Genomic DNA, 12,915 nt, shown 5'->3' with positions numbered 1-12,915 from the left:
ATTGAACATTTATCACTTCTTTATTGTAAAAACATTCTAAATCTTTTCTTCTGTTTTTTTTTTTTTTTGAGATATATAGTACAAACATCACTATTTCTAGTTATGTTGTTATGCAATAACAGCAGAATTTTTTCCTACCTACCTACAAATTAGTAGCCATTGACCAACCTTTCCCTTTCCCTCCTTCCCTCACTGCTTTCCTAGGCTCTGGTAACTACTATCTCTCCTTTCAATTTCCATGAGATCAAGGTTTTATACTCCACACATAAGTGAGATCATGCAGTACTTGATTTCTGTGTCAATCTGTTTATTCCTGCTCTCTAACTTCCTCTGAGAAGTACAGTGCTGTAGAGATCAAATGAGTCCATTCTTTTTCTCTCTGCTATGGAAGAAGAGGAACAGATGGATGTGAATCCTTTGCACTTCTCATCCTCCAATACACATTATCAACCAATATGAAGAAAATCCCTTCCTTAACTTCTAATTTCTGTGGAATTATAAAGAATTTTTTAAAAAAGATTTGGCTTCTTCTGTTGGCTAATTCTCTTCTTTCTTAAGACCTTAAATTTTTATTTTAACTCCATTTTTCTTCTGTGCATTCAACTTTCTGCTGCACCCATCCTAAATATGATTTTGCCACTGAATTCTTTTACCTTTGTTTCTTGGCCTTTCTGACATTCTTAGGTATTTTATAACTCATAGCCAAAGCCTGGAATGTTCCCCCTGGAACATCCCACTGCAGGTGGCCCTATGGGCTTAGTACAGACTCTATAGGATTCTCTTAACAGGTTGGTTCAAATGACAGCAATGTAAGAGGGCAAGATTAACAAAGTGTCCCCATGCCCATCTGGGCCATATTAACAGCTGGCCTTACCACAGGCCACTCCAGTCTCTGTGGTCTCCTGTGATTGCTTGTATTCATCATTCCCACTACTGTGTAGAACTTAAATCTGACAGTATCTGCTCATGCTCATGGGGTATAGCAAGGGGCTATAGTGGATAATCCCACTGGAATATCAGAAATACCTTTCTTAGCCTTATATTCTAATATTAACACTTAGAGTTCTACAAATTGACTGAAAATTTCTTTCTAGCTTTAATCGTATCCATTTTCCTTACAGTTTTCTAAATTCACATTAGTGCATTCCTTGTCCTTTGCCCCACATTTAAATTTTCAACTCTTCCCAGAATTTGATCCTATAAACACACAGTTACCATAGTCATTTACTGAGGCACATCTTCTTGATGATCTTTGTGGTGCCCTTGTGAGAACTTCCCTCAATAGGATAAGACAGAACTCATAGCTTCATTCTCATCACAATCTCATTTGGGGGTCAATGATTCAAAAACACAGGAGGTATGTAAAATTGCCTAGTAGTCCATAGTTTTGTCCAAGATGTTTCCACTCTAAGATTGTTAAGGACATGTGTTGGTGGAGATGACAGAATAAAAATTAACTTTCCCTCAGTCATGCCTAAGTTTATGATATTCATCAGTTGGCATCCTCAGCTATTAGAATGTGACAAATATAAACTGGGAAATGGCAGGGGAACATGCCATAGCAGAATTGAGCAGACAGCACAGCCCTGAAGTACTCAGCACTTCCCTGAGCTTCCTCAGACTCCTTTGTATATGGAGACCATGAGGCAGCTTCTACTGCTTTTTTACCTCATTACTCCCTGCACCCCATTTGTAGGTATCTCCTTACGAAGGAAAATCTGTTTCCTCAATATATTAATGAGTGTGAATTCTATCTCCATATGGCTTTTTAAAAAATTTGTTCTTTTTAGTTATACATGACAGTAGATGTATTTTTGGCAAATTATACATACGTAGAATATAACTGATTCTATTTAGGATCCCACTCTTGTGGTTACACATGATGTGGTTGCGTATTCAAATACAAGGCTAAGAAAGTTATTTCTGATTAATTTTGCTATCTTTCCTATTCCCCTCCCTGCTTCCTTCCCTTTGTTTCCCTGTGTCTGTTCCAATCGACTTGTATTATTCCCCTCCTCACCCTACCTGGTTTGGTGTTAGCATATTTCTTTTCTTCTTTACCAACATCCTGATCAGGACTCTGTAAAAGCCAGATTTGAAGGATGTGGGGCTACAGAGCCCAGAATCACAGGTTACAACTCCATGTAGACTCTAAAGCAAACCTTCAAGACATACCCTTGAGGTATAACTAAAGACTGTTTTCTTATTGTTTGTCAAAATATTTTACAATTATGTACCAGTGTGAGAAGAGGGACTATAAAGCAATCTGTACAGATCACAGTTTCAGCATTCAGTTGTACCTTAAAGGACCCTCCAGTTACCCCAACAATTGATGCTAAACCCTGTATGTCCAGATGATGCCTGAGCACCTGCAGTAATTAGGAGCTCTTGTCTCTCAAGCTAACCCATGGAATAGTTGCCAGCATTAAGTCTAAGTTGTTCCTACAGTTAATATTTATCTTATTAAAAAACTTATACTGATGGGACTATAAAGGGATGGGGAGGCAGGCATGGCTAACCTTCTACCCTACAAGCATTCAATCCTTTATATACATGGGTACAGCCACCATGGTCTTTTTAATTTTGTTTTTAAATATTTTAATTTCTTTCATAATTCATTAAAATATTTTGTTTGTTCAATTCTTAAATGTTCAGTGTTTCCCTCTTGAGGTCTTGGGTAAGAATGAAGGAGCAGAGTGTGCCCACAAGGGATTGGAATAACTGAGGTCAGTTCTAGGAAAGAATCAGATTCTATAGCTAATGAATACTAAGATCACATCACCTTTTGTTTGCAAGCCAAATCCACTCTTGAATCATATTCAGTGTATTTTCAACAAAAACTCATATCTTTTTAAGGCATTTATTTTATGAGTCACAAAATGCCATTTGCATACCCCATTGGAGCTTACAAAGGCTGCTGCAGGGCTTAGGAAAGAAGAGTACCTGCCTTCTGCTGAATGAGACATGCAACAATAAATAAGTAAATATGTGTTTCTGTGCCAGCTTCAGATTGTACCAGGAGCACTTTGTATGGGTCCTTCTGTCTCTGGAGAATTCAGTATTGCTGTAGGTGCATATGGTCACATAGAGATGATTCCACCTTTCTTTCTTCTGACAGGGTGTGTGCAAGAGAGAGAGAGAGAGAGAGAGAGAGAGAGAGAGAGAGAGAGAGAGAGAGAGAGAGAGATTGTTTTCATTACAGTCCTGGTGATGGAACCCAAGCCCCTATCATGCTAGGCAAGTTTCTGAGCCACTGAGTCACATTTCCAACCCTGTGCATTTGTTTTAAAGGTTTCTGTCCTAATATTACCCTACTGGCAAAGTGTGAATAATTGTTCCATTTTTCCAAGTCGTTTTTGTTCCTGTGATGTTCTATTTCTCACCTGTATCATCATCACAATTTCATTATGTTTAGTACCTGTGTCCTATGAATAGAAGTGTCTGAAGTCATGTAGAATTTATGTCTCCTTTTTTCCCCCACTGTTTTCTCCTTAAATCTTTAGAGACCATGGGGAACTGTGTAGTTATATGATCCTGATTTCACATGAGATCTCTACTAGTTGCTAGCCCTGAGATTTATACTAAGGTTTAAATCAATGAAATCCCATTTTTTAAAATCTGTGTAATAGACATAATAATTACCTACATCAAAGGGATATTGAAGCATGGAATCACACATCTTTCAAGTGCCAGAGAAATAGTCAGCATTCAATGAATGGTAATAATACTTATTTTATTATTAATTTGTTATATTGTAGTTTCTACACTGAATTCATCTTCATAATATATGCAATTTGCAATTGATTTCACAACTTGATGTGGGGTTTTTTCCATCTTCCCATGTCAGTTTAAATTAATGTAAGCACATCAACTATTCTTTGAATAAGTATATACTTTCTGAATCCCACGGAATAATGTACTTTGTCCCCTCAAGGGTCCATCTTTCTGGTATCATAAGCCACATTGCCAAAATCAAAATGCCATTATATGACATTATCTATGCATACAACTATTCCCTTACAGGGATTACCTATTCCAATATTTAAGCATACATTCAAACAAAAGATCTTGAAAAACTTTTATTCCAAAATATGAATTTTCCCATCACTGTCTTAAGAGTTCTGAATGTTTCTGTAATCTATGATCCTCATTTGTCCCCTAGTCCCCTAAAATAGTTAGGAATTCAGTAGTATTTAATAGGTTTAAGATATCACATCCTGGTGTGTTACAGAGAGATATCCCACACTTGGTCAGGTCTGTGTAGGGCCCCTTCATTGATGTCCTCCTTATATTATCATGTTGGTTCTGGCCAATACAATTATTGTCTGATGTGTATTTGCCAACTGTCTAGATTTGTGCAGAGGGACAGAGCTTCATATATTTCATGTCATTCTAGGGTTGTAAATATCTTTTAAGCTATTCTTTATATACATCATCCATTCTTCAGAACACATATTGGATCATTTGTTTGAGAGGCAATCCACTTGACTTAACCAACTTACCTGTCAACTCTTAGTTAATGGCTGCACTTGATAATCATGAGTCTAAATTGTTCAGAAGGATCATTAATAACACATTTATTGCATCCATTGAAACAAACTTCTGCCTAAACATTACTGAAAACTGTAATTAAAGTAATTTAATTGCAGTAAAACTAATCTCATTCATTTTTAATTGCTATGAGTTGAATGCTTATCTCCTCGAAAACTCATGTCAAAATTTAATTGCCAACATAATGGTATTGAGAGGTGGGGCCAAATGGAAGATGTAGAGGTCATGATGTCTCCATTCTCATTAATGGGTTAATATTATTATGCAAAAGTATTTGGGACATGGTTTTCTCTCCTCTTCTGCCTTCTGCCTTCTGTGATGTTGCAAGAGGGTCTTCATAAAATATTGGCACCTTGATCTTAGAATGTACTAAGTGTAGATCGTAAATGTTTTCACCATGAAAACAGTAACTGTGTGAGGTGATGGATTTATTAATTAACTTGATTATGGTGATCATTTTATAATGTCAGTATATATCAAAGCATCAATTGCCCATATAAAATATGTAAAATTTTTATTTGTCAACTAAACACCAGTAAGTTGTTTAACATGACAGATTAAAATCTAAAGAAAAAATGAAGTGAAGCAGGTGACACATAGATGAAGTCTTAGCTTTGCTTTCTTAATTTTTCCTTGTTTGACTTTATTAATTTCATTTATGTATGGATACAATCAGTTTGCAGAGATAGGAGTTAGCCTTTTCCTGCTCAATAGTTTGGGCAACACTTTTTCCTCTCCCACATACAGTGGGGTTTCCAGGCTATCACCTGTCTGAACTGGACATGTTTAGGCTGGGGGGTTGTATGATTAGGAAAAACTATCTATCTATACATTCTGTGCAACTCCCATGAAAGACCTGAGGTCTGACTGTGTATTCAAGCAGATGCTGAAGGTATTAAATTTGAACCACTCTTATCAATGTTCTTGTTAACTGACATGTAGATTAATTATTAACCTTCCACAATTAATAAGGAGTACACTAAGGGAAGTTTGGTGAGTATAGGAGGAGAGCAGAATGGTCGTGGGTTCATACATCTGTGCAGTCTGCTCACACAACACATCATTTCAGTCCTGGAACAGGTTTGCTTGCATCCATCAACCCACAGCCTAATTGGTGACGAGTTGCTTCTCCCGTTCATTACTCCATTGTGGACACTGAAACTGAAAAATGATTCCACCTGCACAACTGAAGACCTTCATTTTTTCTTCTTGGTATGAAACAACCTTATAATTGACTCCACTACCTGTTATCACTGCTTGGTAGCTTGTGAATTTGATATTTATTTTGCACTATAGTTTGTAATAAAGACTTGATTATTTAGAAATTAGTGGGCAAGAAGACTTTTCCAGATTCCTTTTAAAAGATATTTGTATAAGTGTATTATAGTCACACCTAACAGTGGAGTTCATTTTCATATATTCTTAAATGCATATAACATAATTTGCTCCATTTCAACCCACAGTACTTCCTCTTCCTCTCACTCTTCCCTCTCCTTGATAACGTCCTATATTTTATAGGTTTTTCTTTTATTATTATTTTTTTGTCATTGGGTACCTTATACCTACACATAAAAATAAAGTTCATTGCGATATGTTCACACACACGTGGCATAATCTGGTCAATTTCCTTCTGCAGCTTCTCTCCTGTTGCATCCTTCCTTGTCCCCCTCAAGCCCCATCCTCTACTCCATTGCTATCCCTTCTATTTGCATGACATCCCTTTTTTTTGTCTGTGAAATTTCTATCACACAACCATTTCTCTTGAATAACATTATAAAATATTTGGATAAAATTAAATCAGGGACAATCAATTGACTCCATAGATTATTTTTATTACTAACATGTGATTTCAACATAATAATTGGAAAATAATTGACAAATTGATTACATATGTAATGTTTTGTGTGTTTATTGAGACATAAAAATCTAAGACAGTCAACTGCAAATTCATCAGTACACTGATACTATACATATATATCATCATTACAAATGTAGTGAATAGGAAAAAATAAGTAGTTAAAAAGTGAAGGAAGAAGAATCTTGATTTATACGACCAAATTAATGTGAGAGTCAGAAACTTAGAATGTTAAAATGTTTTATTTAAATTTAATAAAGCTGTATCTCATTAATATAATATTCATAGTTTGATGATTAATTAATTGTGAAACATTTGATAATTATAAGGAGCTATATGATTCCTTGAAAATAGAATTCTCACAAATCACATTTGTATATCCAAAATGTTACTCATATGAAAAGTTTAGGGACTTTATTTTTTGAAAATTGCTTACACAAATGTCACCAAACTAAACTTTGTAAAAAAAAAATGAAAAGAAAAATAAATACTAGTGAAGGCAGAGACTATGATATTGTGTTGACAAAATAACCCTTTAATCTCTTGTGTCTCATGAGACCAGATGATTATTTTCCATTCATGCAAAGCTTTCCGTGAGTTAGGTGCCCTCCAGAGCCACTGTCATTTATGTGGTCACACAGCAACCAAAAATGTTTCCACCTGGAAGATGACAGCTTAGAGCTGGAGCATCAAGCACTAGCTCCTGAATGCTTCAGTCTAGTGGTGACATATGCCACTCATGTGCACATGTCCCTTGTCTGATCTGGTCACATGTCTCCCTCCTACATTGGGCCTGGGGATAGTGGCCCTATCACACACACTGTATGTTGAGTGGAACTCTACTATGATGGTTAACTTTACAACAGTTTCTAAATACTTATGCTCTTTTAAAAATTTTCCCAATAGAGTATATATTACATATTTCTGAAATACCCATTAAGGTAAAATATTTTAAACCCTAGTGTGAAAATATGCCAGAATTTGAATATTTATTGACAAATTATCACCATATCTACTTGCTAAAAAAATTCTTCTCCAACCCAAAATGCTAAATATCATGATTTGTTAACCGTTCCCTATGCCCATGTTCATATTCTAAACTACCACTTGTAAAATACATGTAATTTGGTTGACATCTTTGCTTTCTTTCTTTTTTAAAATTTTATATCTTTATTTATTTTTGAAATTTATTGCATATATGACAATAGTGGAATGCATTACATTCATAATTATCTTTGCTTTCTTAAATTTTAGTTTCTATTCAGGCTTTTCCAGAGATGCACACTTTCATCTTCCCTTGTGGGCTCTGACTCATTCTCTTTCTTGAATTCTGACTTTCTTTATCCTCATTCACCTTCCTTCAGATACAGATGTGCTTCTTTGTGAAAGGGGAGGATGAAGGTTTATAATCCCACACTTCGAAACTCCACTGGGTTTGATTGCACTTTCTTGGCAGACTTTCACATAGGCAACAGAACTTTGTCATTACTCAGTTTAGCAACCCCAGCAGAAAGAGAAATTAAATTATGCCTCCATTTTTGGGAATTACTCTGATTCATCCTACTTCAGTTTCCTTCCCTAAATTTTAACCAATCCTAATTTCCATAAGAATGCAAGTTATGGGGCTGGAGTTGTGGCTCAGTGGTAGAGCACTTGCCTGGCATGCATGAGGCCCTGGGTTGGATCCTCAGCACTGCATATAAATAAATAAATAAATAAATAAATAAGTAAAGTGAACTCAGAAGAACGAAAGTCAGAAGCTACTCCATTTACAACTAAAAACAAACAAAAATGAATGCAAGTTATGAAAGCTTTGCACATTGGTTCATGTCTGTAATCCCAGCTGCTTGGGAAGTTGAGGCAGAAGGATCGCGAGTTCAAAGCAACCCTTAGCAACTTAGTGAAACACTAAATGACTCAGTGAGACCCTGTCTCTAATAAAAATACAAAAATAGGGCTGGGGATGTGGCTCAGAGGGTTTTGGCCCTGAGTTCAACCCCTGGTACCAAATCAATAAACAACATACACACAAGAAGGCAAGGTATGGAATCTAAGATCATTGCTGTGTTTAATGATTGGAAAGGTTTTTGCTTGACAGCACCACTGGAAATATCCAGAATGTGAGGCCAGAGACTGTTCCCAGAGCAACAGATAGAGAGATCCCATCCATATGTTCTCTGTGTTGTGTTTAGCAATTACACCTACCCTTCTAACTCTATGCCCATGTTAGATAGTCCAAATTATCTTTTATATGCAGTCAGTCAGCAGCATTTTTATGTCTCTAATATTTAAAATGTATTAACTAAGTAGTAAGCTGGAGATAAAAGCACTCTCAAATCATTTACAAAGAGTAACTCATAAAGCATAAGAATCCAAAGCTCTATTTTGGATTACTATCATCATTTTAAAACACAAGGAATTGCAAAGAGTTTTACTAAAGCAGTCTTAGTACCCAAATCAATGTTTTCTTTTTCCGTCAGTATTTCACCAAATTTTCTTTTCAAGGCAAGAACAAATATTTACTTTTAAAAATTGCTATTTTTTTGCATATGCTATTATGTTCATTTGTGTATTAAACAGAAACATTTGGGCTATCTCTCATGCTTTCAGCAGATACTTTTGGATACTTCTCTCCCCTCCCCCTCTGCAAACAGATCTTGTAAGAAGGCTTCTAAACTCCACTGGGTTTGATTGCACTTCCTTGGCAAACTTTCACATAGGCAACAGAACTTGGTCATTATTTGGTTTGTTGCTGTAGGGATAGCCTATGCCTCTCACTGCAATAGCATAAGGACAGGTAGCTGTTTTCCATTTTCTCCCATTCCCAAGTAATCATCAAATTATAAATACATTTTATTTTTTCATTCTTGGAAGAAACAGTCCTAGCCCCTGCTGCCAAAATATGTACAGGCACTCTTCTAATAGCAGGTTCTTCTCCATTAAGACAAAGAGTTCATAACTAATCCCAACAGGTCAAATGGTAACTGTAATCAATCCAGCCTGGCTGCTGGTCTTGCTCTAAAAGTAAATCAAATCTAGTCATCAACCCCTGTAAACACTTTATGAGCACCTGGATTTGCCAGGCATTGATCCTTCCTGTAACAGGCACCCTGCTGCTGCACCCAAGTCCTCCTGGCTAATTAAAATCCATACTTCTGACAGTTGGCCTGCTCAAGCCTGCTATCAGTTCTTCTGTACACCACTGACACACATTCTCCTTTCATTGATTGTCATATTCTCAGACACCAACTGCAGCTTGCCTGAACCTGCTCTCTGACTTGGGATTTGGGTCTCCTGATGAGTTTACTAGATCTTTTGAACTTGTCCAACCTGATTTAACCTGGTCCAAAGTTATCCAAGTCCTCGGATGACAAGCACTTACTCTTTTATTTAATCTTTATTTCTTGTTGTTTCTAACAAATGTCTTCTCTACCACTGCTGTTTCTTTATCAGCATTCCCCCCTTTTCCTTATGGTTGCACCCCCCACCATCTGACTGCCACTCCCCCACACTTATTAGGCTCCACATGTTTAACGAATGCTAGTGCAGCAAGTGTCACTTTTGGAGTTTCAGTTCTTCTCCACTGCGATCATATGGGTAGTCTGATATGTGACGGATACTTTTACTTCCTCCACCAACTATTGTCTGAATATTCTGGAAATATGATGGCTATGGAAAGTAGATTCCTGGATAGCTAATGTTTCAACACTCTTCCATAATGAAGCCATGCTCCTTCAGCTCTTCTATGAGTTTTCAAAAACCATTTTCCAACTCTGTACTCATTTTTATTTATTTTTACTTTTCAATGTTTTTGGTGTTGCTGGGTATTGAATGAATGCAAGACATATGTCCTATCTCTGGGCTATACTCACAGAACCATTTCAAAAAATCTGCAGAAGGGAAATGCTAGCATTTGGTTTTGTAACTGTCCCTTCACTTAAAAATAATTGATCCATGTAGAACTTTTGGATAGTCATTCATAAAGTATGTGATATAAGTACAAAGTCTCACTGCTATTCAAAAAAAGTATATTATTACTAGTTAGGTATAAACACAATAGAAGGCACTTAAAATGAATTATAAGAATAAAGTATGGTACTATATGATTTATTATTCATTCATTCATTTTTGTGGTGCTGGGGATTTAACCCAGGGCCTTGTGTTTTTGAGGCAAGCACTCTACCAACTGAACTATATCTCCAGCCCATATGTGATTTATTTTTAAAGGGCCAGAAAAATTAAATATTATGATTTGACCAACAAAGACTAGCAGAGCATAACAGACAAAACAGAGCTGAATGGTTTACAAAATATGCCATCATTTATACAATGGTAATTTGCTGCAGAGCAAATAAAATTAAGTTGAATCCCTTTTGGGTTGATACAGTAGTTCATGAGTCATATTTATAATGCCTTAATAGCTATATAAGTAAGATATCATATGACCAGCAGAGGCTATGTGTATGCTTATAATAATTGGTTATGTTTATTTACACTTATTTTGTGCCAAAAACTATTCTATTCTTTTACACATTAACTTGCTGAGTATTTGAACTGCGTGTTTTTCATTAATTATATTTCTTCTTACTGTTGTTTCTCAAACCTATCATTTATTCATTTCCTTCCTTCCTCCTTTCCTTCCTTGTTTTTTGAGATGGGGAGGGTCTCACTATGTTGCCCAGGCTGGCCTTTGACCTTTCAGCACAAGGCTCTAGTTGGTACTGAACATTCGGCTCTTTTATCTGGAGGGTATTTCAAGGAGAACAAGTCAGAAATGGAAACCATGGCTTTTCCTTCAGATTCTAGTCCCTGATAACCATGCCCCCAACGGGGTTTTGATTCCTCTCATTTCCCATGTGTGTTCTGTCACCAAAATCTCTGAGTTCCAAATTTCTCCAGAATTCTCGTCAAACTGCCCTTATTTCTTCAATGCAATCACCTCCAAGTAGTTCAAGGGTTCGTTTTCTCTCACTTAAATTGGCGAAAATTTTGTATCAGTCTCCTAACTGCTAACTACCTCTGCCTCTAAAGTCTGTCAGTTTTTCCATTCAGTGATTCTTCCTAAAGATAAAAGGGAAGGAGATAAGTAGGTAGGTAGGTAGATAGGTAGATAGATAGAAGAAAAGTAGGAAAGGTAATTTTTTCATTTAATTTAATTTAATTTATTTTTTCTGTGGTGCTAGGGATTGAACTTAGGGCCTTATATATGCAAGGCAAGCACTCTACCAACTGAGCTAGAGGGGTTGCAGGGGAAGGGAGGGGACATGGGGTTATAAATAATAGTGGAATGTGATGAACATTATTATCCAAAGTACATGTATGAAGACATGAATTGGTGTAAATATACCTGGTATACAACTAGTGATATGAAACATTGTGCTCTATATGTGTAATAAGAATTGTAATGCATTCCACTGTCATATATAAATAGAAAAATTTTAAAAAGTAGTAAAGGAAGAAGGAGAAGAAGAAAAGGAGATCTTTTAGATTAAAAACCTTCATGGATTTCTGAAGAGCCCAAATTCTTAAAACATACCATTTCTCTTCAGACACAACCTCCTTAGGCTTCAGACAACCTAAACTTTTACTGCTTTTCAGTGTGCTTTCTCTGAAAGACATATTCTCTATTATTTTTACCTGGAAAACACTGTACCTGTATCCTCAGAAATTCTTTGTTCCTTTTCTTCTTCTTATCCTGACCAAAGTTAATTTCCACTGCCCTTTATGTGTATGTATTTTCCACTCCACTGAAGTCATATTCAGTTCAAGGATTCTGCTTGATTCATCTTGATATACTTAATATTTAGCATGATACTTGGCTCAAAAGAGGAATTTTATGTCTTTCCTAAATAAATGAATGTGCGTTATTTCATGCTTTCCCCTAATAATACATTTTAGTGTACCTAATTAAATGCCAGGGCTATAAAAAAGGAACAAAATTGTTTAACTTAATGAGGGGATAGAAAATCAGTGATGTCTGTTAATTTTAATATAAAATGATGCAAATATTAACCTTATATTGACATCACCAAATATCAGATGCTCTTTCATGGACATTAACATGAATTTCTTCTCTTCTTTGCCTCCAAAGAACCATCTGCTGTTGAGGATTCTTATGAAATATGAAGGTTCTAGTGATGAAAATGAGCTATATCTTGATCTGCATGTGTACATATATAAGAATGTGCTATAAACCCAAGATTAATACATGTTTTGGTATTTATTTTCCGCTTCAATAAAAAAAGTTCAAAATGATAAATGAAAGACATGAAATTCAGATGCCAGAGTTCCTAGATGTAAAGAAGCCTGTTTTTAAAGATAGCAACTTTAGGGATAGATTCCATTCTATTTAAAGAAACAAACCAAAAATACTCGTAGATATGGAATAAGGCAAAGTTAATTTGTCCCATTGTTTTGTCAGATTATTATACAAAGGGCTTTTTATGCATGCATACTGTGTTCAGTTTGATTCAGGAAAATAGTAGATATTAAATTTTTGCAGTAGATAT

The 12,915-nt window shown here is 35.8% G+C and overlaps 1 protein-coding gene across 1 annotated transcript in view; it reads left to right on the top strand.

Moving 5' to 3' along the window:
• Positions 1–12,915, top strand: part of Grm8 (glutamate metabotropic receptor 8) — a 754,509-nt gene that overhangs the window by 680,021 nt on the left and 61,573 nt on the right. The gene's annotated exons all lie outside the window — the stretch shown is intronic.

Source organism: Marmota flaviventris, chromosome 1 (genome assembly GCF_047511675.1).
Source record: "Marmota flaviventris isolate mMarFla1 chromosome 1, mMarFla1.hap1, whole genome shotgun sequence".
Lineage (NCBI taxonomy): Eukaryota > Metazoa > Chordata > Mammalia > Rodentia > Sciuridae > Marmota > Marmota flaviventris.
Note: the sequence above shows the minus strand (reverse complement) of the source record. Positions and strands in the feature narration are given on the sequence as shown.